Source organism: Cupressus sempervirens, chromosome 6 (genome assembly GCF_028749045.1).
Source record: "Cupressus sempervirens isolate cs-2001-9-10 chromosome 6, ASM2874904v1, whole genome shotgun sequence".
Taxonomy (NCBI): Eukaryota; Viridiplantae; Streptophyta; class Pinopsida; order Cupressales; family Cupressaceae; genus Cupressus; species Cupressus sempervirens.
This window is the reverse complement of record NC_143123.1, coordinates 476360273-476367267: the sequence shown is the minus strand read 5'-3', so window position 1 is coordinate 476367267 and position 6995 is coordinate 476360273.

Genomic DNA, 6995 nt, shown 5'->3' with positions numbered 1-6995 from the left:
TATTCTTATGATAATTGGAAATTTAATTACCACTATTCTTAACACCAGTTATGTCTTTATGACAAATAGAAATGAGGAAGTTTTTAATAAAGAGAGCAGTATTAAATGAATTTTTTTATAAGAAACTTGAAACTATTAGATAGTGATAGCAAAAGTACCATTATTATATGATAGAAATTGAGTCATTATTAGTTGATGTTTTTAGACATAGTTCACAACTAAATATGACATTAATTGATGAATAAAAACATTGGTAGATGCTATTGTTTCAATATCAGTATAGTCATTATATGAACAGCTAGTTTGTACATCATAGTTTAGGAATTTTCATCCTAATTATTTAGGTTAATGGCATGATGACGTTACAATGAAATTTTAATGAATTGCATTTAAAATTGATTTTCAATTGCTGATAACTGGGTGGTGGCTTTTTGTTAAACAGTAGTATAACTGCAATAGTCACTTGAATTTTAATGGCATTGTAAAGGATCTTTTGTTAAAGCTTGGGCTGCACTTGGATTTAAATATGTTTATTTTTTTCCATGAAGTATCTTAATAGCATTTATGGATTTTTTTGAGATAATATGTTTGAAACAAAATCCTTTTAATTTATCCAGATGCATTTCAATTCATAATTGAAATGGAAAGTTGTTTCGTGTATGAGGCAGTTTTATGATATATGTTTGATGATTTGTCAATTAAAGCAAGAATATCATATGAGCATTGTTTTATTATCTTGGTCATTTCGAAAGATAAGTTTAGCTTATTATAACAGTAGGAATAGGTAGTATAGTACTACGACTGGTAAATATTATTAAACTAATGTATCAGTTTAGTTATATTTATGAGAACGTAATATTGTACCATTTACTTCTATTGTTATAATAGTCTAAGTTCACTTTTGAATTTGACAGTAAAAGATGAGATTTTCAAAAGATGAAGAATGGAATATCATGAGAAAACTGAATTGTTATTCATTGCTTGTGCATTCTTAGAAAATCTATTTGATGTGTATTTTAAGAATAGCTGTAATGAACATATATCGAGGTGGTTGAATATAGATTTATCCTATTTAGTTAATTAATTTAGTGATAACTATAAAATAAATTGGGTGGGTTAATTACATATAAAAGATAATTGGTCTTACCTATGACTTAAACCTATATGGTTAAGTACGGAGAACAAGGCATATCTCTATTCTATCATTGACAAGTATAATAGAGAATATTGTTATGTGTTGACTATGGGCATACCGTACATGGATGAAGAATCTTAGTGCCATAACAATGACACCTCAATATATATATGATTCATTTATGGGTTATTCTTAGTGCGAGTTTAATTTTGCATTGTTAAGTAAATGTTTACTTCCTGCATATTAATTTTGGAACTGCACTGTGTTAAATGGATCAGATATCTACATTATGGTTATGTATATGTTTATTCTAACATGTATATAGGTGGATTACACTTTTCAACTTAGTGTGTACTGAGCCCCTTTTGTGTTGTGTTGCATTTCTGTGTGTTTTTCAGGTGCTTCAAGTTGATTAGCAAGTAGCTAAAGATTATTGTTGAAGTTTCTTCTTGAATCAGTGTTTAATTACTTGTAGGGTCCATATGTTGGATGTTAGAGATTAAAAATAATGTTGTACTTCATTATTGTATTGAACTCAATATGTAATAGCATCATATTGGTAACATATATGGATGATATCATATTTCATCTTGAGTATTTTAGATTGAGAGTGAATCAATCATTGTATTTGTACTCGTATTAAGTTGATTTAATAAAAAAAATACATTGCATTCTTTGTTCTTGTTATTGGTATCAAATTTATTTGTTTTTGTTAGTGGTAGTGTTACAAAATGTCTATTTGACTGCCTCCAAGGTTAAGAAGAAACACGAGGAAGTGTGAGGTAATATCTATGGACACATGATACCTTTTATTATTTCTCAAGAATTCATGGCCAAGTATCATGAATATAACATGGCAAATAAAATAACTTTGGGCATCTACCTTACAAACCATAGTAAGGACATCGTTAGGAATCCTGCCGAGAAAGGGCTTTTGTAGAGCCATTGTAGTGCATTTTAGCTGAATTGGCATATCCATGACTAAGATTCGAGAAACTCTACAAACTGCAACTACAAATTGAATTTAGATTGAAGAATATGAGAAATGATAATGAAAGAGGAATTGAAGAGGCTATTTGATGGTACTTGAATTTAATTCTTTGGCATTCATGATCTTTCATATCTTATTTTTTCATATTCCTATTAATTTTCAATATGTGAAATGCTGAAATGTACTAGCATTAATATCGGGTAGTCGATAATGCCTAACATTGAGTAATGATTTGCATGAAAACCTTTCCACATATCTCCATTTCAGAGAATTACATGTGACTCTAGGTCTTTTCAAGTGAGTGGCCTTGAAATGCATCTTCTATCATTGATCTCTAATTAATCAACAGTTAATAAAACTATTGTATTTACTATTAGCAATACAAAAGTGATGGTTGCTAACTTGGTAATAGTGACATTGACATAACAATGTTATGACATTATTAATAACACACCTAAGACAGTACACAAGTTGAAACTTGAAGTGACTACTCAGTAGTCACTACAGTCACTAGCCAATACATGTGCAAATTTTGCTTTCAGATTAAACAATTTTTCAGTTTACCACTGAAGATTAGCCAATACCATTATTATTCAGTTTCCTACAAAATAAGTAATTCACCTCTGAAATTATTAATTCATTTTTGGCAAGGGAAAATATAGCCATCATTTATTTATTAGTTAGCCAAAAAAAAACATCAATTAACCACATTTAAAATGAATTTTTCTAGGGCAAGAAAAAAATTTCCAACATATAATATTTTATTTCCCTATATGGAACAAAAAAATTGCCCTTGACATTAAAATTTTCCCACCCATAAAATGTTGGATTCGTCAACATTTTAGGCTTTTTTTTTGGGAGGGGTTTCTTGAAGCTATCACTGCTTCTTGGTTTGAGAGCAAAGGAAAAATCCTTTTAGCTAGAAGGAAACAACTCACACTATTGGATTGCTTAGATCAATTATCTCATATTCATTCTGGGTTGATCTCTTAAGTAATGGTTGTGTTGAAGTGTATGTGAGGATCAGAGGCCCACATTTTACATATACATTTCTAGTGCCCATCATGGGGTTGAGAAATCAAATTTCTTGGCCTTAGTTACTCTATTTTTCTAATCTTGTCACATTCATTCATACAATTTTCCAAATTTTCACACAAGAAATCTCATTTTCATGTGAAGAACTAAGGATTTAGACCCTTTCATTGCACTTCCTTATGCAAAAAAGTGCATAAATGCACAATTTCTTGCATAGTGCACATAATTTTCTTGCATGGGCCTATGTATGATTTCACCCAAAATTTTGCAACAACACATGCAAGATACATTTTTCCAAAATGCAATTTATCATTATATTTTGATTAATGGTGTTTTTTTGAAGTATTTTTTATTTAGATTTATATCTTTTCTATAGTTTAATAGTGGTTTGCAAGATATTTGATAAAGACACCTTTATCTAAACACTTTAAACATGTACTAATTATGTGATTGTAGGATGCTTATCAAAGATACACATGTTGAAGAGTTATTTCAAACCCACTCAAAACATCATGTCTTCTTTTTTCTTTTCACACATGGTATAATTAGGGCTTCTAAACTTTGTAGGATGCAAGATAGGGCAATAGGGGAGTATGTTCTTTACTACTTAGAAGTGATGCCCAAGAGTAAACCAAAACCCAAGAAGCCTCTAAAAGATGAAACCTAAGGGAGGCAAGAAAGTTAGTGGTTCTCTAGTATGCATCATTTCTATGAAGGGATGATGATTTCCTTTTAAGGAATCAAAATCTTGAGAAAAGACAAGTCTGGATTGATTAAGCTAACTTAGTGATTAGCATGTCTTGTGTGTTTTGGCAAGGTGATGAGGTAGAGGAGTATGCTCTTTCCCCTTGAGGGAAATAAAAAAATCAGACGCTTAGATCTAAACCACCAGTCCAAGTCAACCCTTAGAGGGCCTGCTAGAGTGATCCAACCTCTAGGAATGACCCAAATGAGCACACTCCTTTCACAAGAGATTCAAACTCACTATAATAAAGAATATTTGTATACTTAAAGACTCCAAAGCCATATTAATTTCCTCTTCTTCATTCTGATATCGCATATCAAGAAGAGGCTCTATCTTTTGCACTAGTTGGTGCCAGCTCCAGTCTTGCTAGTCAAGTGTGTGCACTTTTAGATGTTGGTGTGGGTTACTGGCCTCAACTTTTCTTGTGAAGCCACTAGGTTTTAATATGAATAGAAGCCAAGTAAAAACCTCTTATTTAGTTACTACTTGATTCACGTCTAAAAGGGGGCATAATCTTTGTGCAAGGAGGGGGAAGAATCTCTCCTATAAATTCTCACCATAGGCATGTACTTAGAAATTGGAAGGTGGTATACATGCTTGACTCTTGCCACAAGAGTGTTCATTTAGCATATATGTTATTGAGCCCTTGGAATACACCAAAAACATGGATGCCTTCTAGTGGGGTGACATGGTTGTTTGAGGTGAATGCATGCACATAATTTGTGGGACAAAGATTTTGTTTACTCTACCATTTTTGGTTTTAGGGATAAAGCATGTTTTTTATTTGAGTCTTAAAAATTGTCCAAACCTATCAAACAAATTGAAGGTCAAGACTCCCCTATTCCTCCAAATTTCTTTGTCCTCAATTGGATTGTTTGTGACTACTACTTGCTTCCTATGTCTATCTAAAAAAAAACCATTTTGTTCAAAACCAAAATGATATTCAACAACTTGAAAACCATCTTGCTACCTATCTAAAATCTATCAAAACAATCAGCAATCTATACAAAATTGTCTCAAACTTGGAAAATCTCTTCAAAATTTTGTCTTAGTTGTCCATTTGATTCCCTTTCTCGTGCCCAATTTTGCAAAATTTCATGCGAGAACCTTTTTGTCAGCACTTCTTTGTGTGGCTTTGTCTAAGTCTTTGCACAACCTTCTATAAATCTCCATGCAAGATCTTGCAAATACTACCTTTTTATGTCAGAATCTTGTCCTTTTGTCAACTCCTCATGTGGCTTTGTGCAAGTCCTCACATGAGAAAACTACCCAAAAAATTTTGTTCTGAGTCTTCATTGAGCTCTTTGTGTCTTTTCATGTGGTTCCCTAAGAATCTTCACACAAAATCTTGTCCTAAAACTATTAAATTATTTTATTAGAGCTATTTGTGCTCTAATTCTGGTCTATTATTTGCAACATTTTTCCTCTTTTCTATCTGCAAATAGTGGCATCTTGCTTAGCTAACAACTTGTGATCCACATGCAAACTACTCTCATTTCTCAGTTATCTTGTCTTTGTCCTCTTGTGTTTTTCATATTCTATGTCATGATAGTCATAATATCTGGCTATTCTAGCCATTACTCATATGAATCATACCTTACTATACAACATCCTTATCTTACTTTGTGAGACTACATTTTAGTGTGGTTGTTATCTAGGCTTTTACTTTTTGTCCTTGTCTATGACTATGGAAACAAGAAGCAAAAACATGTGTTATCCCCTTAGACTTAGATGAAGTAGAGCTAGGGGTCATAATTATAGTAGAGGTTGCTTTCCAATTTACACATGGTCTATCTCTAGTTTATCTAGCGAGGAGTCTTCATGATCTCATTCACTTGTCAGATCACCTCATGTTTAGAGAACAATTTCCATATAATTACAACAAACTAGGAACCCCTTTTAACAAGAGGATCCTAAAACTAGCAAAGGTCATACATCTCCAAAAAACACAACTGAATTCTTATTCAAGGGACCTTTCCAACCAACATACATTGATACTTATCAAATTCCTATTGTGGTTGATCAAGAACCTGAACATGGAGAACATAGTAGAGACTAAGATCAAAATAGGAATGAAAAACATAAGGAAAATTTTACTGATGAGACTAAGGAGGAGGTAGAAATACTTCCTAAACACATTAAAAAATGTTGTAAGGATAAAAACTTCTAGGAAGTCATGGAAATCCTACTTAACAAAGAGAAAGAGAAATGCTTTCTCAAAATTGCTCAAGAGGGAGCCAAGCTACCTCATCATGTTAATGTTGAAACTATGATTACACCTGAAGAGGAAACTAAAGCATCCAAATTGGAAAAACAACTAAAGATCATGAAAGAATAGTTAGCCCAAATGATGCATGATAAAGCCAAACCTATAAAAGAATGCACCTTAGACACTCTTTGTCCATTTCCTTTTGACAAGAGTATAGACATGCCTCCTTTTCAAAGAGGAGTTGACTTACCAAAGTACAATAAATACTTTGGAACTACTAATCCCTAAGATCATTTACGTGAATTTGGTGCCTTGTCTATGGAATTTATGCATAATCAAGCATATCTCATGCATCTATTCCCAAGAAGTCTAGGTGGTCAGGCTATGGAGTGGTTTTCACACTTTCCTACTGGTATCAAAAAATTTGATGAGATTGCTAACCTATTTGTACAACAATACTTTCACAACATACATCACCTAATTAACATTCAAGACTTGTGTAACCTTAAACAAAAAGTTGGGGAACCTTTCCTCATATTCCTTCAGAGATAGAGACAACTTTGCACGAAATATTCATGCAAGATTCTTGAAATGAAAAAGCTTGACATCTTCACTGATTATCTCCTACCTGACTTTAGATATATAGTTCAACTTCAAGGTCCATGCACCTTTGAAGACATGGTCACACAAGCTATCTGTATAGAGGAATTCATGGTCAAAAATTATGAACTAATCTTTCAAAAGGATACTAAACAAGGATCCACCTCTAACAAGGATAAATCCAAGTATGTGAACAAAAATTGAGAGGTTGAGCATGATGGAGTTTTTGACAACATTACTCCTAAACCTGCTAAGGAAAACTTTAATCTTACAAACAATC